A 25,129-nucleotide genomic window follows, 5' to 3' on the forward strand; every position below is an offset into this window, starting at 1 on the left:
GTATACAGTGTGCTCTTGGCTTCGGGAGTAGATTCTCATGATTCATTGCTTATATGCAACACCCAGTGCTCATCCCAAGTGAGACTTTTTAATAAAGCTGGTGTGGTTTAATCTGGCTTTGACACATGCTAGTGATACGACTTTGGACAAGTTGCTTAACATCTATTTACCTCAGCTTTGTTGCCTGTAGAATGAGACTATTTATAACCAACTTCAGCATGGGTGTTATATGTTTAAATGCTTGTTTGTGGTAACTCACATATGAGCATCTATATGATGTAAGAATATACCTATGTCCTGGATGACTAGTGATGAATGTAAGATGCAAAGTGCCTTCTCCCCAGAAGCAAACGGAATGGTAGAGGAAGAAACAATGGACTAGTAATCATGGTAGTAAACATAATTATAAATTATAATGCATTCTATAAGGAAATAAATGGGTCCAATGAATAGCAGGAATGGAGATTGTCTGATTGAACCATGTGGTTAAAGATTGCCTCTATGAAGCAATGATATTTAAACTGCAAAAGAAGGGACAGGACGGAGCCAGCTTCTTTACCAGAAGTAGTTAGAAAAGTGGGATCTGCATAAAATTCAGTACATGTCAAGCAACTGGGGCAGTCAAGGACTTTGAGTGTTTAAGCATCTGAAAGGTCAGTCTGCCTAGTCTGGGTTGAGGGGGAACAGAAAGAAAAATAAGAGAGGGGGAGAGAGAGGGTTTTAAGTAGGAAGGTCTCTCGATCTGACTTAGTTTAAAAATATGACTCTATTCACTATGTAGAAACGGTTGAGAGGCAAGACTGGAAGTAACATACTGATTAGGCTAAATACAAAGGAAATATAAAACTTCCCACATACCTATCCTTAAATGATAGCTATTATCATTGCTGAAACAGTATTTTACATATAATTAGGAATTCAGCATCATTATGACTTAGCTAATAGGCTTACAGGTCTTTGACAAAAAGGTCAAATTATCTGTCATTTTGTTTCCTGCTACTAGAATGCTCAGCAATTCTAGAAAATGTCATAATTCTGATATTGGCTATATTTAATTTTACTATAAACCACACTCCGATCTTCCTTAATCCTGCTTTCCCATTCATGTATTCGCCCTGAGAATATTCCTTTCATGTTGTTCATAGCCACGCACACAAGCCACATAGCTCTTCTCACTGAGTTGCCACTTTTAGCAGATGACCCCGTCCCCTTCCTTCATTGAAAAAAAAAATGTGTTTTTCAAATTAAAACAGACTCAAAGAAGTATTATGTTTTAAGGTAAACTTTTATCCTTTCATCTTTCTTCTAAAAATCTTTTTCCTCCCCCCCACCTCCTAAGGCTAAAACTTATCTAATATTTGTTCTGGGAACTCGTGCCTCCACTTATCTGCCATATTTACCATTAGGTTGAAAGCTATCACAGTACTGTTTTTAGAGGATGAGAATCGAGTGCCATCCATTTCCCAGATGCAACTTAATATATTTAACTGTAGTCTTCTGTCTCCTTTTCCCTCTACTCTCACTCTTATAGGATACTGTTAATTTAAACAAAGAGTATGATCTCTCTCTTTTTTTTTTTTTTCAACAGAAAGAGAGAGAGAGCACATGAGCAGGGGAAAGGGGCAGGGGGAGAGAGAGAGAGAGAGAGAGAGAGAGAATCTTAAGCAGACTCCTTGTTCAGTGTGGAGCCTAATGAGGGACTCGATCCTATAACCTTGGGATCATGATCTGAGCTGAAATCAAGAGTCAGACACAACCAACTGAGGCACCAAAGCTCCCCAAACATGATCTCTTTGTATAAATAATCTTTCTATACCAAAATAAGATAACATTATTTTGGCAGATTTTGTGTACAGGATAATGTTTTTCCTATTTTCTTCATCACCGAGGTTCTAGAAATATAGTCTAGATACTCTGCTTCTAATTCCTCCATTCGGTAAAATCTGATTCTTCTTCACCATTCTGCTCTCAGGAAGGTCATTAGTAATAACCTGTATTGCAAAATACAAATGTGTCCCATTACTTCTACTTTCTTCTGTTTTATTATATCTGGCTATGCTGAGATGCTCTTTATTTAAGGGAAAAGGGCTAATAGTGGGCAGATGTATATTCCAAAACAGAATGTCTGGGTTCAAATGCTGCTTCACAAGTTACTTGTTATTCTTATTACCAGTTTTTGCAATCAAGTAAATTGCCGGTTATTTAAGTTCTAGTATTTTATATGCAAATGTGGGATAATAATGGTATCTATTCATTAACTTCTGAAGATTAAATAATTGAATAAAAGTACATAGCCTAGAACAGTGTTTGCTTCATTGCAGTTCCTCAATGGGTGTTCCTCAATATTGCTATTATTGGTGGCACTCTTATTGATAGTCCTTCCTTTTTATGGCACTGCTCCCTGACAGAGCTCCTTCCTTCAGGTTGGTAAACCTTCATGGTGACCTTAGTTATCTCTGCCATTTGCAAGTGACTTGCCAGACTAGAAAACATTTCCAAGTTTTTCAAGCATGATGAAACTTGGTGAAAACGGGCTTCATCTATATCTGTTTGATGTTGTGTATGTTATATACAATAGAGTGCCTGGCAAATGGTGGGTGAAGTCATACTATCACATGCAGGAAGGAATGAACTCTATTCAGAATGTTTAGCCCAGAAAACTCTGATACAATCTCAAATAAAATCTTAGAAATGATTAATGGTCATTAATTTATATCAACAGGTACTTGATCCAGAGATGGTAAGAATTGTTGTATCTCATTTCCTTCTTTGGTAATGAAAAGCCCCATTTCTGATGTATAAATTGCCACATGGTTTTATTTTCTTTAATTTTATTATTTCCTAAAATCTAGTGTCACAAAAACTATTTAAATATACTTTTCAGTTAATTTGGTACATATGCCTTGCTAATTTTTATGATACATGAGAGTTCACAAATGCATAAATACAGTTTCTCATTTTCAAAATACACTAGCTCTCACTAGTTACTATGAAAGGTACTTCCATGAAAATTAAAACAACTGTGATAACAAAATCATCAAACAAAATATTATTTTACCACTTGCTATTAACTATATACCAGGTAAGGTGGTAACTAACATCTGGTTTATTCACAGACTACCTTCCTCCCTCTGACTTCTACCAACATGGCCCTTCACGAATTTTTAGATCAAGATAATGACTGAAGTACAGTCATCCATTGGTGGTTAAGTCAAAACTGATGTACTGAAGAAAGCCGAGGCACTCTGTGAGAAAAGTATAATAGAAGATCCCATATACAGACGGGTAAAGGTTGGGGGGTAGAGGAAAGAAAGGAGGATGGTTGGGGTAGAAAAGGGAAAAAATGCAACCTGAATTGTGGAGAATTTTAGGGAGTTTTGAAATAGAGAGCAGAGAGATTTAAGACCAACTCTAGCTTCTATACATGAGATACACAGACACAGGAGGAACAGAGAGAGGAAAGAGATATTAAGAACAATGGTTTTAAAAGGATTTGCTTGTGTTGTAAACAGAATCTTCCCTTTGAGTTTTTGAGAACCTTTGTTAAAGCTAAATGCTTTTGCAATTACTTTACATTATTGAACTGGGGTGTTCTTGAATGTGATTCCATGCCAAAGCTGCTTTAAAGCAATGGCAAGGCAGATTTTCCTCCTTATTTATGGTGTTGAAATAAATATCTAGGCCCAAATGGAGTCTCTCTTGCACAGGGTGCCACGTCAGCAAACTGAAATTCATGTTCCTGTAAATGCTGAGCTGGACCAGAAATTCAGTATATCCAATCAGCCAATCCCCAAAAGCCAAGCCAACTCTAGGACTCTGTACTTATATCCTTGTTCCTTGATCTTTCTTTGTAAATTCAGATTACCTAACCCCAATCAATCATGCTCTGTCTCTGCATTGTTGCTTCTAACACTATATAAAACTTGCTCTTGCCCAAAATCCCTCCAAAAGGAGTGCTCCACTGCTCGCGAGATACTGTACTCCAATAATCCATGGTTTGTTTTCCCTTGAGTAAAGACATTAAACTCATTACTAAATTGTTTTACTTTTTTTTGTTGTTGTTGTTTATTTATTTTTGAGAGACAGAGACAGAGACAGAGTGCGAGCAGGGGAGGGGAAGGGAGAGAGGGAGACACAGAATCCGAAGCAGACTCCAGGCTCTGAGCTGTCAGCACAGGGCCCCACGCGGGGCTCGAACCCATGAATTGTGAGATCATGACCTGAGCCAAAGTCAGATGCTCAACCGACTGAGCTACCCAGGCACCCCAAAATTGTTTTACTTTTTAATTCGATGATGGAAACAAATAGTTTAAGAACAAATAGTGACTGGCTCAAGAGTTAAAACACTTGGAATAGAATATACAAAGAGAGATTTGACAAATAAAAGTAACAATTAAGAGAAAGAAGCTTTGGGGGCACCTGGGTGGCTCAGTTGGTTAACTGTCCAACTTTGGCTCAGGTCATGTTCTCATGATCTCATGGTTCCCAAGTTCAAGCCCATATCAGGAGCTCTGCTCTCAGCACAGAGCCTGCTTCATTTTTTTAAAAATTTTTTTTAATGTTTATTTTTATTTTTGAGACAGCAAGAGAGGGAGAGAGTCAGAAAAGAGGGAGACACAGAATCCAAAGCAGGCTCCGGGCTCTGAGCTGACAGCTCAGAGCCGGACATGGGGCTCAAACCCAGGAATCCATGAGATCATGACCTGAGCTGAAGCAGACACTTAACCCACTGAGCCACCCAGGTGCCCCAGGACAGCCTGCTTCAGATCCTCTATCTCCTCTCTCTCTCTGCGCCTCCCCAGCTTGCACTCTTTTTCTCTCTCTGTCAAAAATAAATAAACAACAACAAAAAAAGGAACTTTGTGGAAGTATGGTTAATTTCTTAGAGTTAAAGATAGACATTTTTCTTTTCTCACATATAAATCAAGTGAAATGCACCCAAATGAATTGACTGCCTTAGCAATGATTATATGGATACCTCCATGTAAAGGTTATGAAACTTTATGGAATATATTTTAAAATAAATTTTTAGGGGCGCATGGGTGGCTCAGTCGGTTAAGAGTCCGACTTCAGCTCAGGTCCTGATCTCACAGTTCATGGGTTCGAGCCCCACATGGGGCTCTGTGCTGACAGCTTAGAGCCTGGAGCCTGCTTTGGATTCTGTGTCTCCCTCTCTCTCTGCCCTTCCCCTGCTTGTTCTCTCTCACTCTTTCTCTTTCTCTTTCTCAAAAATAAAGATCATTAAAAAAAATTAATAAATTTTTAAATAAATAAATGAGTAACTAAGCAAATGTATACTATTAATATAATAAAGGGGATCAGATTTAAGCAGATGATTTTTAAATTAAATGATTTTTAGATTCATTATAATGTTTTCTATATCCATTCTATTAGGAATGGGTTTGAATTTATAAAAGAAATGTTTTTCTTAATTTTACTATGAGTCATTTAATGTATTGGAATAGTAAAATCTTTCAAATATCTTAGAATAGGTATCAAGAAGATGATACCTATTTTTCTCTCAGATTAGTTTTTTCCCTAGTTACCAAGACCATTAATTTCCACCTCAGAATGGTTAATTAGGTGATGGCTTTCTCTCGTTTTTTGATTCTTTAGTGGGATCACACACTGTCATCTTCCTTCTCATTATGAAACTGCTATGGCAGTATTGAATTTCCACTAATTGCTAGTATCTGGATAGATACCATTGTAAGTTTGCATGGAACTATTCTTCTCTAGGTTTATCACAAAGAATGACTCAATTCCTTACCCTAGGTTTGACAGTGGGTCTTGTGTCTTTCACAGTTTTAGTAGGAGGAGAAGCAGAAATGGGAGGGGTGGAGATCTTTGGGAGTTCTTCAGAGACAGGCTCTCTCTCTCTGAACTTGGTAGTGAGCAAGAAGGCAAAGCTTATCTTCTGGGGTATTTTTTTAATGGTCCCATAATGTTATTGGAAAAATCAGTAAAGCATCGGTGGGGGGATATACCTTTAGGACCCAGCAGAGTCTGACTTTACCAGAGTAACTGTCTTTTATGTCATTCAGTTATATTTGGCACTTTAAAATTATTTTACTTTCTTTGTTGTGTTTGCTTTTATAAGTTATTAGTGTATGTGAGCAGATAAGAAAACATAGGGTCTACATATAAACACTGAAACTTTCACTGAAAGCCAACAATTAAGGAAAAGTTTAATATTACTTTCCCTCACAATCTCCTTCTACTCTTGGACTTTTTCCTGAACTGAAGTTAAATTGGGCTAAGCTGACTTTAATTCTTCACTTTCTATGATGTTGCCTACTTCCTACTTTCTTAATTCCTGTCCTGAATCAAGATTTTATCTGCTGGAAGGCACAGATCAATTCTATCACCTTTTTTATAAAATCATGCACAGATAAAATCCTATGGTTTTTAACTTTACAATTTATAAACTATAATGATTACATGGCACCCTAAAGAAATTATGTATATATATATATGAATAAGGTAAAAGAATAACACATATCTAATACTCAAATATTATTTAATTAAGTAATATAGTACTAATGGAGGGTTCTAATGATGTAGAAACCTCCACCATTAAGTAAAACAGGTGTTTGTTTGTTTGTTTGTTTTAACTCAAGTATGTGGTATGATGTTAGAGATCATGAAAAGAGGGTCCTAACTGAACTGTCATAAAGGAAAAATTGGATCACTTTAAGAATTCTTTAGTCAACCTACCAAAATATAAGCTTTCCCTCATCTTTTCTAATTTTTATTTTTTTCTCTCATTTTTTTACATTATGTCAGCCGGTCAGTCAACAAATATTTGTTGTGTCTGCTCTTTTCACTCATTGTGTGAGGACAGGGCTAGGGAAGTAAATAAGATGGAAAAGAGAAAATGAGTACATACCAAAACGAATTCCATTATGGATGTCAAAAAATACGAAGGCTCTGAGATATTACCCTACATGCAAGCCAACAAGTTACCCTGCCACAGTTTCCTGAATCCTGACAGAAGGCATGAGACTCCTGGGTCAGAGGAAAATTACCATTGTTCAGAGGAAAGCAGGCAGCACAATCTATGTTTATATCCATTCCTCCTGCCCCTTGAGTCTTATAGGGTCAATGTGAATGGGGCCCACGTAGATGCAACACACACAGCTTGTACTACAGCGGATAAACCCTGAGTTAAAAAAAAAAAAAAAAACCTGGACATTTTTACTTCTTGGACTTTATTTAGATCATAAATATATTTTTTTTAAAAACTAGTTTTGAGATATAATTTATATACCAAATAACTCATCAATCAAAAGGGAACCTTTAGGGTTTTGTTTTGCTTTGTTTTGTTTTGTTTTGTTTTGTTTTGTTTTTGGTATATTCAGTTTTGTGAAACCAACACTACAATCAATTTTAGAATACTTTCATCACCAAAAAAATTAATTCATTACAGTATTAGGTACTCCCATTTACCCAACCCCTTCCCACCGACCTAGGCAACCACTAATCTACTTTCTGTCTCTCTAGATTTTCCTATTCCTGACATTCCATGAGTGAAATTATCCTATATATGGGTCTTTGTGACTGGCTTCTTTCCCTTAACATAAAGCTTTCCATATTTATTAATGTTGAGGAGCCTCAATTTTATATCAGGGGCAGCTAGTAAATCTGCCCAATCTTACCTGTAAGATGAAGAGAGGCTTTATCTTAATTATATTGATAAGGAAACCTGTCTGTTCTCTGGTCTAGTGAGAGACAGTTTATCTTTGAAGGCTGTTCGATACTGATATGCAAACTTCCTTGAAAAGATAGTCCAGGACAAAACCAGATACAAGATGTAAAAAAAAAAAAAAAAAAAAAAAAGAAAGAAAGAAAAAAAGAAAAACAAGAAAAAACAAAAACCAAAAAAACAACCTCCCGAAGAATTGTTCCCCAACAATCACAAGTAGACAAAATGCTGAGAAAGGAAAGGCAAGTTGCTATGAGAACACATAAGAAGGGCACAAAACCCATCTGAGAGCCCCCTGAGGCTTCCTCAAGAAGTTGCTGTTGAAACTGGAATCTGAGAAAAAGATGATTAAGTGAAGAAAAGCAGGGGAAAACTAACTTCAGACAGCAGCCCAGGACATTTTTATTTCTTTATCTTTACCCAGGTTATAAACACATTTGTAAAAATAACAGCTTATTTATATAAAGATCATGTACGAAGGTGGAGAGGCAGAAAATAAAAGGCACAAGGGTCAGGTATGGGTGGAAAGAAAAGCAAGAATGGAAGAATGTCATGAGGTGACTATCATCACAAGTAGATGACAAGTCTTGCAGGACCCTATGGGTCATGATTGGACATTCAAATTCATTCCAAAATAATGGGACACAATTGAAAGAACTTAAGCAGGAGAGGGGCATTATCAGTTTTATTTTCTGAGGAAAGACTCAGAAAGTGGTACAGTGTAAAAAATCTTGAAGAAGAAAAAAAAGGATATCTTTTTTACAGAGATGAAAAAGAAAGATGAATTCAGCTTGTATTGAAGTTTTGTTTAGTTCCTTGAATTGTGTTATTTTGAAAATGACAACTGATCCCGGACTGAAAATTTTGGTTACGGTGTTCTTAAGTGTCACCTATAGACCATAATACAATTATTGATACATAATGCAGGAGAAGACTGTGGAGTGAAAACATAGGACTTGGACTAAAGTTTGAGAAATGAAAAAAAAAAAAAAAAAAAGAAAGTAAATAAGTATCTGGCAGAGGAGCAAAAGAGAGGAGTCTACAGAAAGACATTGAGAGAGGAAAGAAAGAAAACCAGGGGATTGTGTTAAAATGAAAGGAAATTCAAAAAAGTGTTTCCAATTTCCGTCTTCAAGCCTCAATCAACTAACCAAATCGTCTCTTATGTTTTCTTATGCTATCTTCCTTGTCTTTTGATCTACCCAATATCTTTCTCGATTTATGAGAAATTAACTTTATTCTCAATTTTCCAAACATACCAGTTCAGTATCCTTTGCTAGCTTGCTCTCCAATATCATATTTTCACAGTCACATTTTACATAGTCATAATTTAACCTTTTTAGAAAGTTGACTGTTTCTTGTAAAAATATACCGATGTTCCCCTGTGTCTGCCAGAAATTCTAAGAACCCGTGTCAGGTTTGGGATGCAATCACGCCCTGGAAGATTCATGAGACTATGAGGCAGAGGTGCAGGCTGTTAAATTCCAAGTCTGCCACTTAACCTATAATATGTCCTCGGGCATAAACTATGCACCTCGATTTCCCTGTATGAAAAATAGGATAATTATACCTTTACAAAGATTGTTAATAACTCTTAGAGGGCCAATATTTAACATGGAATGGTGCATATTTTAGAAGAGCAAATCAGAGAGAGTGGGGTTTGGCATTTATTGGATGCCTTTTAAATGCCAGGTATCCTGGAAAATAAGGAAAATTGGTTCAGAGTCTGAATGAATTAGGTTGCTTAAAGTCCATGTGAGAATTTTCACTTCATACATTTTGAAATCAATAATTATACATACCTAAAGTATTATACATACAAAACCTATGTGTTATATATTTGTACCTACATCTACCTATATCTACCTAGTATGGACATGTACTAGATAGATAAGCAATCATATATAAAATATGGTTTCTATGCCTAACTCTACAAACACACCGATAGCATTCTTAGTGTATGTTGAATGAAAGCTACTCTGTATTATTTCTGCTGTAGTTCATTGAAAACCATTAAAAAGAAAGGATAGTTGGAGAATAGAAACAACCATTGCTTAACAGTATGTTTTCAATTCTGCTCAGAACAAAAATAGTCTCAACATATTTGCAGGTTGTAATTATGACTGGATAGACCATAATGGTTTACTTTGTCCATAAAGCCTTCAAAATGAGTAGTTCTAGTACTTTTTGAGTCAATTTGTCCCACTCCACTGGAGAACAGAAATACCAAAATGCTAAATAAACTAAGAGAACAGGACATACGCCAAATTAGATAGCGCCTAAGTGCTTTCTTCTGTGTAGAAGAAAATCACAACTACTTGTCTGTCCAGAAATGTTTCCATTGCCAGTTGCAAATAGTACTCTGCAAACTTTCCCAAAGGGAAAATAAGTCACTCAATTTGATTGACTAAATCTTCCTTAATGTTTAAAATAAAGTAGCCAGGCTATGTACCAATCTGTTTGGCTTATTTCCACCCATACCCAGTCCAGAAAGCAATGCACCCATTTATTTCAATATGCCAGCAATTACCAACCAAAGAATGTCTGTAATGAGACCATTAGTAACAAAAAAGGCCGTGGCCTGTTTTCTCGTCCTCTGCTGCTTCTAATGCAAGAGAACATTTCAAATATCAGGTCCAAGAACTGTTCGAAGCCAACAAACATTCAAAGACGTGCAGCAGGTGGGAGTACCACCTGTTCATGTCTTATTCCAGAAAAAACAATTGCCTCTCAGAGTCCCCAGCTGTGGTGAATTCAAGAGCGACTTTGAATGCGAGCAAATACTGAGAACAGCTTTCTTTGAAAGACTGAGCCTGTTAGGGAAAGTGATCATTCACATATTATAGGTAAAATGAAGGGTTAAAAAACCACAACTCAGAACAGTAGGCAAAAGTGAAAGCCACTACAGGTGTGAATCTTAATGGTTGTTAATTAGGTAGAGGTTCAACACAAAAAGAAAACGAAAAGCAGCAGGTATGGAGTATGTGTTTTTGCTGATATAAGGAACAGTGTAAATATTCAACTCTGTGACAGAAAAAAAACAAGTTCATTTTTATTTTCACTGTAGTGTAGACTTTGTTTCAATTAGTGCCAGATGATTACTTCCTTTTATGATTCAACAAAGGTACAAAATTCTTCCTCGTCTAAATAATACCAACTAGGAAATACCAAGTGGCACATCTGTGTGTATTTAATTTTGATTCACTTTGAGGAGAGGGCAATTTTGCATGGATGGGTTAAAGAAAAGAGAAGGAAATTGTAACCTCGAGCACTAATAAGGGTTTAGTAGAGTCTTATAATTTTTCTCTGGATGATGAATTAACCTTCTTTATTGAGCTAACCTAACTTGTAGCACTCTGCATCTCTAACCAACTCACAGCTGATCCAAGATAATGTCTTCAAAAAAACAACCATGCCAGTTGTCTTCAAAGTTTCCTATTTAATATAGTTGCAGGCTGTTTTAGTATATTTAGTATATTTTTATCGCTTTCTTAGCTAGGTATAAGCTCTTAATACAATTTCTTCATCAAACATTCTTGTCCATTCCTAAGTAATTAGGCAGTTATGTGTATTCACATTTACTTCTGGTGATGTGAAATTGTCTTTGCGTTTATGAAATACTTTGTCATTAAAGTAATCAATATGAACTGTTATTAAAGACTCAGAATGAATTAACACTGATTACTGAGACTATATTGTAAAAGCATTGAATCTCTACAAATATAGTCTGCACTACATCTATACTACAAACTAAAAAAAAATATGTAGATACATATGGACTTGATATTTGAAATATGTTTTTAGTTTGGTTTTTATTTTATCCCGTGTCAGCATTTACAAGGCAGAGGATCTGTGTTCACATAAGGTATACTGAGGAATTAGGATGTACAGTCACATATATATCATCTATTTCAGCTCAAAACAACTCTGTAAGTTAGGCACTACTATCACTATTGTCCAAACAATAAAATGACGTGAGATATGAGACATTCAAAACATACTTGCACAACCAATAACTGGATGGATTAATGAATGATTTATTCCAAATCCCCATAATGCTTATGTCAAGACCTGCAATCAGACTTCTGCCACTTTTATCGACATTCTTTCCACATGTTAATCACATTTTTTTTATTGCACCTATGCAAGGATCCTTTTGCCAATATGGAAGACAAATTTCAAAAAAATGTTTTGAGGAGTTGCTTCACACTCTACTCTGTAAAGTAGCTAAATGGGGCCCCTGGGTAGCTCAGTCGGTTAAGCGTCCGACTTCTGCTTAGGTCATGATCTCGTAGTTCATGAGTTCAAGCCCCGTGCCGGGCTCTGTGCTGACAGCTCAGAGCCTGCTTCATATTCTGTATCTCCTTCTCTCTCTGCCCCTCTCCGGCCCATGCTCTGTCTCTCTTTGTCTCTCTCTGTCTCAAAAATAAATAAGCATTAAAAAAAATAAAGTAGCTAAATAATTATAACCACCTTCACTTCCATGTATAATTGGGCTAAATGACTGGGATATATGATACTTGCTTGGCATTTTATGAAACATATAACTAGACTAAAACTTCCAGCAGCTGCGGATTGTCTGTAAGATTGTCTATAAGGGAGAAAATGCCACCATTTTTGCAGAAGTAGTTCAGTTGTCACATCTACCTGATCTGTTAATATTAGATGCAGCTAAATATTTTTCCAAATGTTACTTCTGTATGTATATGCTGCGTTAGCCCATCCTATTGGCATTTGGAAACAACTTCATATACAATTAACAATTTAAGAATTTAAATTTAAGCCCAGAGAGATCTCCAAAACTCTTTGTGGAGTCTCTTATGATGATGTGTCTCTTTTACCTGGAAGAAGCTTACTGAGTATCATCTGTTCCCAAACATGGATTTTATGTCTCTGTATTTTCACATTTGTATGCCATAATGGAAACATTCTACCAATGACAAACTGTTCTGTTTAATTAACAGCCTGCTAAAGTTCAGAATTTGTAATCTTTGAAGAGCGTTATTAACCTTTAAGAATTCTGTGCTCATTGTGTAGGCCAGTTTTGATGTAATATTGGAGAACTCAGTATAGTTATGTTCATTTCACTGACTTTACTATTGGCCTATAAATTAATAGATGAAAAATAAAATCGTATGGTTAAATAACATGAACATAATTAAACCACATAACCTTTTCTATTTTAGGAATGACATTTTGATAAATTGAAACTCTAATTTCTTTAACTTTTAGCAGGAAATGATATTGGACAGAAACCTTTATTCCCTTTCCATGGAAAGAATGTATTCAAACTTTTTAAATTTAACTTTAAAAAAAGATTTGGAAGGGAAGATTGTTTAATCTGGTAGGACTGTAAACTTTATGATAAAAGGTAACAGCAGAATTTTAGTCATTTGATTCATTAAGAAACAAGAAGTGTCTCTCATAATGGCTATCAACACATCAGTGTCATTTTAGAAATTTCATTGTAGATCTTTTAAAAATTTGACTTATATAGCAACTGGTTAGACAGAATAGAGCCAATGAAATTGCCCTCCTTTAATCGCATGCGATTTTTTCATGGCTTATTTGTGCATTATGGAAAATATTAAATAGTGATGATACCTCTAATATTTTGGATAAAAATAATTTTAACATAATTAAATGAATAACTTAAATAAAGCATATTTTTAAAATACTTAAAATCTTTATCCAAAGTAATGGGCAGATCACAATCATAAAATACAGTGAGTCATTTTGGTTTTGTTACTTTGAGCTGGCCGCAGTTTCTTCCTTAAATTTGTAAAGTTAGAGTAAATCACCTAAAGACATCGTCCAAGAGTAAAATGAATAATTAATGAACAAATAATAATGTATTGAACTCCAAATATTATTTATTTTACTACTTTCATAATCCTCATAAGATCTCTCAGATTTAAGTATTATTATAAATCACATTCTAGAGATAAATGAACTTAGATAGCTTAGGTTGTTCTTATTTTAACCCAGGTTTTTCTGTACTACATCTCCGTAAATGCTACTTTGCTTTATCATTTAATGTTCCTGGACTTTGAGAATGATATTCAAACCCTAATTTAAATTCTGAATTGCCAACAAGAATTGTGAGATTATGTTCTGCTCTTGCAGCCCTGGCCATTTATTTCTTTTGAAATGAATATTCAATAGGACATTCTCTTCCCAAAAAGGGCTGTTTTATTAATATTGAAATGTCTTCATTTTTTCTTTTATCCTTCATTCATCTGACACTAGAATAGTACTTATCTATTCTATGCTTTCAATCTTTTCCTCACATTGATGCATCCATCACAGAGAAGGGTCTCTATAGAAATTGTCCACACGATACATCCAGGCTTCTGTCACATAGCCTGATAAGTTCTGGAAAGGATGGAAAATGATATCTGCATAGTTCTTTCTGTTTAGATCTCTAATAAATTGATATTTATATCCCCAAGCCGTATTTTTCCAGCACTGGTACTTACTCTCTGATCATCTTCCCTTACTAAAAATGATTTAAAAATCATTGATATTAATTGCATGTGCTTTTCTCTTTTTTTAATGTTTATTTATTTTTGAGAGAAAAAGAGAGAGTGCAGGGGAGGCGCAGAGACAGAGGGGTGCACAGGATCTGAAGCAGGCTCTACCCTGAGAGCAGAGAGCCTGATGTGGGGGTGTAAACCCTGGAACCAGGAGACCATGACCTGAGCCAAAGTCGGATGCTTAACCAACTGAGCCACCCAGGTGCCCCAATTGTATATGCCTTTCTGATTTTAATATACTTAGTGCAGGCAATACTAGAAATAAAAGATACTAGAAAGATTATACACCGACACTAAATGGAAAAGATTTTCTACATATCTCAAGTTACAAGGTGAGATCCAAATGTTTTGAATGTGCTAATATAATCACACTATAAAATAGAGTACATGATAATAATTATAGTCAAGTATTATTTTAGGACCATTTTTTTGTTCTCATTAAATCTTCATTAGTCTGACATTCAAAATTACTTCTGTTGATTGGAAATAGTACACTACTTGGGCTTAATAAAAATTTTAGTAATAATGTGAAACTACTTTTTTTTTTTTAATGTGACACTACTTTTAATTAGACTCATATTGTTCTTACTCTTGTAGTGAAAACAAAGGTACAAAAAATAAAGGTACATTCACCTAAAATGGATGTGTGAAATATTTTGTTACTATTACTGCCTGTTAGTTTTGACTTGGTTTTTGACAAATTTTGAAATACCAGTGTATCACACAAGCAGGGTTTTCAATCAGTGATTACTATAGGATGTATTACTTCCTCCCTTTAACAAGAATAGGCTCACAGCTAGTCAAGGAGACAAGCAGTAAAAACTGAGCAGCCATGTAATGCCCTTACTATTATACATATAGTTACTCACAAAGTGAAATTTAAAATATTAGCATGCATACACATTTTAGTTTGCATATATATTTAACAGCTCTGTATAGGATGTTACTTCTTTCCTCTATTATAAAGTCTAACCAAGTGAGGAATCAGCACATTAGACAAAAGTGCTATTTAGAGTCAATTGATCCAATATGTTTTCTAAGAAATAATGAGATTTTTTTTTTTTTGCTTTAACATGGGAATTCTAGAACATAATTAAAATATCAATTATAAATGGCAGAGCTCATCTTAGGAAATTAACTGTTCATCATTTTTAGTTAACATAGATAAATATATATTGGACAGAAATCTTCTAGACTTTACCAGCTCGTTTGATCGTGTTTCTTTCATTTCTTGCCTCTGACAGAATCTCTTCTTATAATATACTTGCATTATTTTGGGGGACATATCTTTTGATTTTCTTAACAATATGATAACCTTCTGCAGAGGCAAATTCAAACCTTTCCTTCTGAGGTGGTAAAACTGCCTGCAACTTTACAATGACAATTTTTCCAGGTTGAATTTAAGATTATTATTTTAAAAACTCTAACATTTTATATCAGGTAGAGTCACTTTCTTGTATAAACATGCACATTCTCCTGCACTAAAATGGCAATCTCTTATTTTATCTGTTTAAAACGTTTACTATTTCTTAGTAAGTAAGGTACGGATAAAACCCTAAACCAGAGTGGCTGTGTAAATTTCTGGGTTCCTATTTTATCTTGTTCTTGTCTGAGTCCTCTTTCTTTGTAAACTGCCTCCAATTCTCTTCTCTGTTCAGTACAATTAAACAGACCTTAACTAATCTAACAATTTCTTTAAATTAAAGATTGGGTTTTTGTCGATCAAAATTATGCCTCGCCCATGCCACATTCTCAGTTTTGGCTGTTTCAATATTTTTTTTAATATTCTTTTAACTTTGAGATAAATAGATTATTTTAAAACCTTTTAATGCTCTCTTATTATTGGTTTTCTCGATATGTATTTACTCTCCTTGTATCTTTATGGCCTTCATATCACACACTCATACCTAAAACTGATGCCAATCCAGATGAAATAAAATGCAAACTTCTATTTCTTACTCCCCATTAACTAGAATTCTTTCATTTCTGACTCCTTTGTCCCATGGCAAAAGGCTCAAATTTCTTCATAATTCTTTTTATTAGCAAGCATCCCTAATGGTATAATACAAAGAACATTAGGTTTTTAGCAAAATTAACAATGAAGAAGAACAATAGTAATACCTAATCTATAAACTCCGTAGCCTTAAGTAAGAAGACTACTGTCTTATCTCTTTAATGCTTTGTTCCTCCCTTGACATTGAAAGTCATAATAATTCTCCTTTGAGGACTGTTATAATTCAAGGAATGAATCAATGACAGTGTTTAGCAGAATCATTAAAAATCCATAGATACTTCTTAAATGACAGTTCTTTTCCCTTCCCCATTTACAACACTCACAGGATGCTGAGTTTCTGATACCTCCTGTGTGTCCAACCAAAATTACTTTGAATACTAAAGACCCTAAACGAGGCAATCTCTGGGTCAAGACTGCCATATTGAAGGCAGTCATTCAACAGAGGAAATTATCAGAAATAGTTCAAGGGCAGTGCCACAAAAGAGGTGATAAAGCAAAATGACGTTGGAGTATCATTTCTTTTCATCTCAACATCTAGGTACAGAGAAATCAGCAGAGGGATGAAAGGATTGCGAAGGAGGATATGATTCATTTATGCTCTCTGTTCTTCCTTCTTTATCCTATTTTCCTTTTCAGTCATGAAGACTACCAGTACTGGCGAGGGGGCATTTGGAACAAGCATTGTTGTAAACTACCTAAGACAGTTATTGTGGTCTAGCCCTTAGGGAAATAGAGTCTTAGGTACTTCATGAATAACTGTTGAGAATAAGAAAATGTAGGTTGCATTCTCTACCCTAACACTGCCTAAATGTGCGATCTTGAGCATTTCATCTCTACTCTCTGGGTGTTTGGTTGCTCATGTAACATCCACATAAAATGAAGGCATTTCCGTTAGAGGTCATCTCTGAATTCTAATTCTTATATTTTATTAGTTTTGAACCATTTTTATGCCTATCATAATGTCAGAGACAAATGAAGCCGAAGCATAAAATACAAGTTTAAACCATCAATTCATCAACAATCTTTCAATTTAGATTTTAAAATATATAGTTCATAATAAAAAAACATATGATATAGTAAGTGTGCTGATTATCATTATTTCACTTGACTTATACAAAAGATTATCTCACTTGACTTTTTGTTTATTTTGAAATAGTGGAGAAAAGAGATGAGGAAACAGGAAAGTGGTAGAGTTTATCTGTAGAGAAGAGTTCAGTAGGTACCGGGGATACAATGATTAGCTTTACAGACATTGAAATGCTAACTCTTCATGAAGCTAGCCATATAGCTTTTTCCAGAATGTGAGCAATGCAAACATCCAGAAGAAGAAAATGACAGCTTGAGTGAGTGGATAACAGTTGGACAAAGTTGAAATTAATGATGATATATGCTTTCACTGAGTCCTATAATTGCCTGCTTTATCTGTTTGAATCTCATTAGTTTTGAGCACTTTCCTACTTCCTGTCTCCTTTTATCATTAGTTTTCTCTTTTTCCCCTTATGATTTGCCACTATTTTTATTACTTCAATCTCCTCAGTTAACTCAAATAATATAACTTTTAATACACTTGTTAATTTGAAAGATCCTTTTCAAAATTGGGAGCCATTTTAGTGCTTCTTTGGAAAATAGTGATTGCAAATTAGTGGCTGTAATGGATAAAAACCTAAAGGAAAAGATGCAAAATACAAAAATTAGGCACATATCAAAAATTTTATATTCAAATTGCAGTATCAGGAGGAAATATCTTAGTAACCGTATTTTAAAACTCACCTAAGAGTTATTTAAAAGATTTTTCGAATGTATTATTTTGTTTTACTTGCTTAAATGATTTTCAGCATCATAAAGAAACACTGCAACAACTGCAAAAATGTCTTCATAGTATAGGTTTTAAATGTATCCTTTTATTCCTTAATGTTCTCTGGAACACCTAATTTAAGTAATGTAATGGCTGATTTCATGCACTTTTTCTGACACAGCTGAAAGACCCAGATAAAAATAGACCAAAAATATACCAACAGTAAACTTGCTGTCTCCATTGGTTTAACCTAAAAGTTCTGGATTTGACAAATACTTTTATTTAATTATACAAAAATATATATGTGACCTTTGTGTCTGTTTGAGAAAAACACATTTCTTGTCTATTTGATAATGTTTGGACCAAAGTTTGAGAAAGAATGCTTTTTATACAAATATGGATATTTTATTTTCATGTCTGTAACTGATTTTCTGCTTCTATATCAAGGATTATCATTTCTCTTTTATTGGTAACAAGACTGATTTTTGAGGTTAATAGTATAAGACAGTGCATAAACTCAAGTACAAAGGAGGAAACATCTTTTTGTTATATTATTATTTTCCATAAAATTTAATTTCATAGTTGAAAATAAATGTGATGAATTGATGCTGTTGCCATCTCTTTTATGTGTTAAGAAAATAGCTCTAAAATTATGTAATTATAATATAGGCATATTACAGTTTTGCATTTGTATAATAAAACCTTATATATTAGACTAAGTGAGTAGAGCTATTCTAATGAACAATTAACTAAATTAGCAGATATTATTAGAACAATGAAAGTTATTATTCATATGTTTACTATACATAAATGTTGTAAACTAGAGATTCAATTCATGTTGATAATTAAATTAGTCATTAGGCAGTGATTTTACATTATGGTGTTTTGAATATTTACGTTGCTTTATAGGTTATAAGCATTAAAAATGGTAAAACAGTTTCAGAACACATACACGTAAGTTTTTTTTTTCAATGTTTATTTTTGAGAGAGAGACAGAGCGCGACTGGGAGAAGGGCAGAGAGAGAGGGAGACACAGAATCCGAGGCAGGCTCCAGGCTCTTATCTGTCAGCACAGATCCCAGTGCAGGGCTCGAACTCACTACCGCGAGATCATGACCTGAGCCGAAGTTGGACACTAACCTGGCTGAGCCACCCAGGTGCCCCTAAGTGTTCATTTGATAGCCATCCTCTGATAGACCCTAAAAGATCATGATAGGATTAGTTTTCCATGCATCTGAATTAACTCATCCTATAGTATATGGATCTTTCTTAAAAGTTTTTGAGCAGAAAGATGGTCATAATTAATTAAACTTTGTACTAGATAGAGCACTCAAGTGTCAAGGATGTTAATGAAGTAATGCACTGAAGACAAGGAGTAGAAAGTAGTAAGACATTGACATAGGTCAAGAGCTGAATCAATAAGAAATAAGAAGGTTATATTGGAATAAACAAGAAAGTAAAAAGGGGTTACGGTTCTTCTAAGATCATTCACACAGACTGGTTGAGTCTCACTTCCAAGATCAGCCCAGGAGAAATTAAAGAACATGGAAACATGGTTTTCAGGGACCGACAAAAACAACGAGTAACAGCAAGACTAAACCAACCAACTTTTGAGAAGACAAGTGGAGAGATTAAAAGCTATCTTGGGCACCTGGGTGGCTCAGTCAGTTAAGCATCTGACTTTGGTTCAGGTCATGATCTCCCGGTTCATGTGTTTGAGCCCCACGTTTTTCACAGACTGCTTCAGATTCTGTGTGTCCCTCTCTCTCTGCCCCTTCCCTGCTTGTGTTCTCTCTCTCTCTCTCAAAAAATAAATAAACATTTAAAAAAAGAAGCTGTCTATTAAAAGTTTGTGTTGGGAGGTTATGGGGGAAAGTAAGGCATGGCTGGTAATCGGGGAGACAGGAGAAACAGAAGTGAAAGGAATGGTTGAAGAAATATTGTTGAAATTTAGTCTCTGCTTGAATCTACCCTCTCTCCTTCATAGTCTGGAAATTCAGTCTGGGCATTAAATTGCCACAGCACAGGGCTCATTTCATTTGTTTTTCATCTCTGAGGGATCATTTTCTTTTCTTGCCTAATGTTCAGTGCCTTAAAAACTTTTGTTTTCCCTCTATTTTTGTCTGACTTTTTTAGTTGTTTTAAGCAAGTGACTATAACTGACCCCTGTAACTATCTTGCATGGAAAAGCAGTCACATTAGAAATTGATATTTTATTTTCTATGGGAGGGCTAGACAAACTTTTTCTATAAAGGGACAGATTGTAAATATTTCCATCTTTATGGGCCACACAGTTCCTTTGACAACTATTCAGCTCTGCCATATTAGTGCAAAAACAGCCAAAGACAATATGTAAATGACTGGCATGGCAGGATATGTTTATAGTGAGCCAGAACAGCTTGCTGAACCCTGTTTTATGACAACCACTAGAATGTTGGAAACAGTACATAACTTATAAACTAATGGAAGTAAAATAATAAAATGAGAGAGTAAATTTTGAAATGCAATTCCAGAGGAAGCCAAACTTTGTTCTTTAAAAAATGAAAATTAGAGGGGTGCCTGGGTGGATCAGTCAGTTAGGTGTCCGACTTCAGCCCAGATCATGATCTCATGGTTCATGAGTTCGAGCCCCACATCGGGCTCTGTGCTGACAGCTTGGAGCCTGGAGCCTGACTCAGATTCTGTGCCTCCCTCTCTCTCTCTGTCCTCTCCTGCTCACACTCTGTCTTTCTCTCTCTCTCTCAAAAATAAATAAACATTAAAAAAATTTATTAATGAAAATTAGAACATAAACAAAAGGACAATTAGAAGGCACATAAAAAGACAGATTTAAATAAAACATATCTGAAATGACATTAAGCATGTATGCACTGAGTGATCTATTTAAAAGACAACATCTGACTCTTGATTTCAGCTCAGGTCGTGGTCTTGGTTTGTGAGATCAAGCACCAGCTTGGACTCTGAGTGTGGAGCCTGCTTGGGATTCTCTCTCCCTCTGCCCCTCTCTCCTGCTTTCTTTCTCTCTCTTTCAAAATAAATAAACTTAAGAAAAAAAGCTATACACTGGTTGTGGCATGTAAAAGATATACAGAAATTTTACCTTTGAATAATGGAAAAAAGATAGACTTTGCAAAAGTGAGTAAAGGGAAGGTTCTGTAACTATATTGGTAACAGACAACATAGCCTAAAGGGGAGAATAATTAGAGTGACTTCGTATTGATAAAAAGTTTAAGATTTCTAGGAATACGTACATGCTTTAAATTTGCACACCTCTAGCAATATGATCTCAAAATGTGTGAAGCATATTTCAACAAAGCTACAAGGAGAAATAAGCAGATTCACAAAGCAGGAGATGTTAACACTAACACTACTCTCAGCACTTGGTAAAATAAACAAGCAAAATAAAAATTCACCAAACAATCATAATAATGAAAATAAATGACTAGTGTAAGAAACCATTTTCAGGAGTATTATAAACCCACAAAATTTGAATGAAAGAAGAGAGAAAAGAAAAACTATTATATAATTCCAATAAAAATTCCATTTCCTAGAAAGAAGACAAAATTAAATCAAAAATGTTAAAAAGCACAAGATTAGGGTAAAATCCTAGATATTTGTGATGTGGCGCTTGGGGTAGGAAGGCCGTGCATTTCTGCAGTCTGAACAGATGTCCTCCTGGTACCCTAAAGAAGTATCGTATATCGACAGCCCACAAACCTTCAGTGCACAGAAAAAGAATGTGGAGAAGCGTTTGGACCCCTGATCATGTTAATCACAAAACAGAATACTTAGGTTCACAGGTTGCCCTGTACCAGAACCTGTACTAGCAATCTCCCAGTTGGCTGAGGTGCCCAAGTGGTATTTCATAAATTTTTTATATGTTTTTTTCTGAAAGGTGGCACCCTTTAAAACATGGGATCGGGGCAGTCGCCACCCTTGCCCAGGGCAGAGGACAATATTGTCCTAAGAATATAGAAGCAAAAGCAGATAGGAAAAGGAAGGTAATTAAAGAGGCTTGTGAGTGTTCTATAACAGTTGTGTAGAAAATGTTGGATATCTTAGATTGGAGAAGATGCAGATTTATAAACCATCCTGCTGTGAGGTTACTGAAGCTTAAGCAGGCAGGTGTGATGAAAACAATGTAGCCTGAGTAGACAGCAGAGCTGAAGACAGCTGTATGGGGCACCAACATGGAAGAGGCAAAAGGCGGAAGAAAACTCCTTAACCGTGAGTTATGTAAGCAAGATATGAAAGCAAGAGTTGTAAGAAGAGAACAGAGTTCCTGGAAAACTAAAATAAAGATAATAAAACTTCCTGCTCTGAAACCTGCAATGATCAGCAATCTCAAATGCTGTAGAGAGACTGTCATGAGGACTGACAATTGCCCACAAGAGATAGCACATAGTCACTAGTGAACTAAATGAGATCACTTACATTAAAACACTGAATTTATACGACCGGTTTTGGTGTTTTGATGAGTAAATGAGATAAGAGGAGCAGAGGTGTTAGGTACAAAAAAGTAGAAACATGTATATGTTTGAGTGTGTCAAACATATGTATGATGTGTGTCCGTGTGTGAGTATGCATGCGTGTGTGTATGTGTGTGTGTGTGTTTATGTTTCAAATGTAATAATATTGAGGACATTTTTATTTAAGATTAATGAGAACCAGATGAAAACCCTCAGTGACATGTAAATCTCCGGAGGGCAAAAGTTCTGTCTCCTTGATCAGAAGAAGCTGATGAAATAATTCTGACATGTGTCATTTGATCAACCCTTTATTTAGACTGATGAAATGTCCTAGATTACACAATTATCTAAAATTCATTAAATCCGAGACTCTGCTGGTTATGAGATAAATCATCATTTTATATATCACTAGGGAAAACATAATACTGTCAAACTATTTCACAATACTGTTGTAACACTTACAATTTTCATTAAATATTCACTGAAAAATGGAGTCCTTTAGAATAGATTTTTATGATGTATCACTTGTAACTCTATGAAGAAGAAAATACATGCAAATTAAACTGTTTAGAGTAGACCTAAAATATTCTTTACATTCAGTAACTATATCTTCCAAAATGCTTTTCAATTCAGGATTTCTAAAATCTGTGTTTTATCATATAGCATCATTTGCTGTGCCTTCTGGGTATAGCCACCACAGCGTTTCTCAAAGAGTTCTCTATTATTCTGCACCAGACCTGCCTAGAAGCCATTTATATAAAGTATAATGTACACTGAAGGAGTTGACCATTTCCTTGGTGATAGCAATTGACCACTACAACTTAAAATCAGAGCAACAGAAAAACAAAAAGTGATTCTTAAAATGAATAAATGCACTAGGAAAAACAAAGCTGAGATATAAATGAAATTGTCCTTATTTTCCACGCAGGGCTCTTCTAAAATATGCCATACCTGATATTTTTGGCATCATGCTTGCTTTTCACATTTAGAAATAATATTAGATATTAAGAATAAAAATGTTGCATTCATAAAGTATATACTATTCATCCATTAAATGACACATTAAGACTTGGAAATATATTTATACTGAAAACATATACAAGCATATACAAGTAAATATGCAAGTGTATGTATTCATATACATATCTGTACACATCTGTATTCATATATATGAAAACGATAAAGGCACAGACTAAAATATTAAGTGTTCTCTCTGACCTAGGACCATAGATAACTGCTTTTCCTGTTTTCTTCATATATTTGTATTTTCAATTTTTTACAGTTCATCTGTATTACTCTTACAACATTAAAATAAACAGGATAGATTCTACTTCTAAAATTCTCACCATAGAATTTTCATAATTTTTTGTTATAATTTCTAATAATTTTAAACTTCAGGTTTACATTAGAATTAAATATTATGGCATAATATACTATAGACATTGAAGTTTGCACTTTCTGAACCAGAAATTTATTGCATATTTCCATATTGTTTTCTATAATTTTATAGTAGTCAAGTGAGTGATCATAAAAAATTTATTGGATTATCTTTTTCTTTGAAACAAATACATATTCAAAATCATTCAGGGAAAGTTGCACAAGACATAGCTCCTGTGGTTGTAACTTTTTGATTGCTAATTTACATTTATAATTATGCACTAAATAACTCAAAGTACAGAATAATAGTCACATAATGCAAATAACTGCAGGGACATATTAACCATTGTTATGCATTTGCACTTCATGCTATAATATTAAAGATGTGTGGGACTGAAAGTATATACTGTATAAATATTTTTGAGTCTTTGTTAGTAGACACTTTGTTGTTCACTGAACATGGAATTTTCATTTGTGTGAGTGTTTGCATACATATTTTAAAATTATCTGTTTTTTACAAACTTAAAAGAAAGCTACATAATTATTTACTTTTGTCTTTTCTATCACATCCTCTTCCCTCCTCTTCATGGCAACAGATCTAAGCAGTCAAATCTATGTAAAATTTACTTACTCATTTTAAGCTGTCTATCCTCTGAAGATAGATTTTCCAAAAGCCATCAAATTCAATGGCAAATATATATACTATTTTCACTAGAGTAAATATTTCAAAATCTTAAAAATGAAATAACCTTTTTTAGAACACTAAAAGAATATGTGAACATCCTTTCTCTGTCAGATAAAAACCATTTTTTTTACTCAAAATGATTTATAAACTCACAATGCATATACAATTATAGGAGATGAAGATGATCAACTCTGTATCCTTCTTGATGTTTTAAATTTAAAGCGTCTTAACAGGAGAAATATCACTGCTCTGCAAGTATTACTTTCTTACTCTTCTAATTAGTCTAACATGCTGATGAATGGGTAAATATTTTACTAAAGATATTTTTTAAAATATCACCTTGGTATCACAGAAATATATTTAAGTGATTTGTTATATAATAATACTAGTTACTAATCATATTTTACCACTGTGTGTGGGGGGGGTGGCTCGGGGTGGAGGAAGTTACATGCTTATGCGTTGTCAATAACAGTATCAAGAAATCTATCAATCTTTAATTCTATTATTCGGGATGCTTGCATGATTTTCAGCATCCCCCAGATCAGTAA

This window comes from Panthera leo, chromosome A1 (genome assembly GCF_018350215.1).
Source record: "Panthera leo isolate Ple1 chromosome A1, P.leo_Ple1_pat1.1, whole genome shotgun sequence".
Lineage (NCBI taxonomy): Eukaryota > Metazoa > Chordata > Mammalia > Carnivora > Felidae > Panthera > Panthera leo.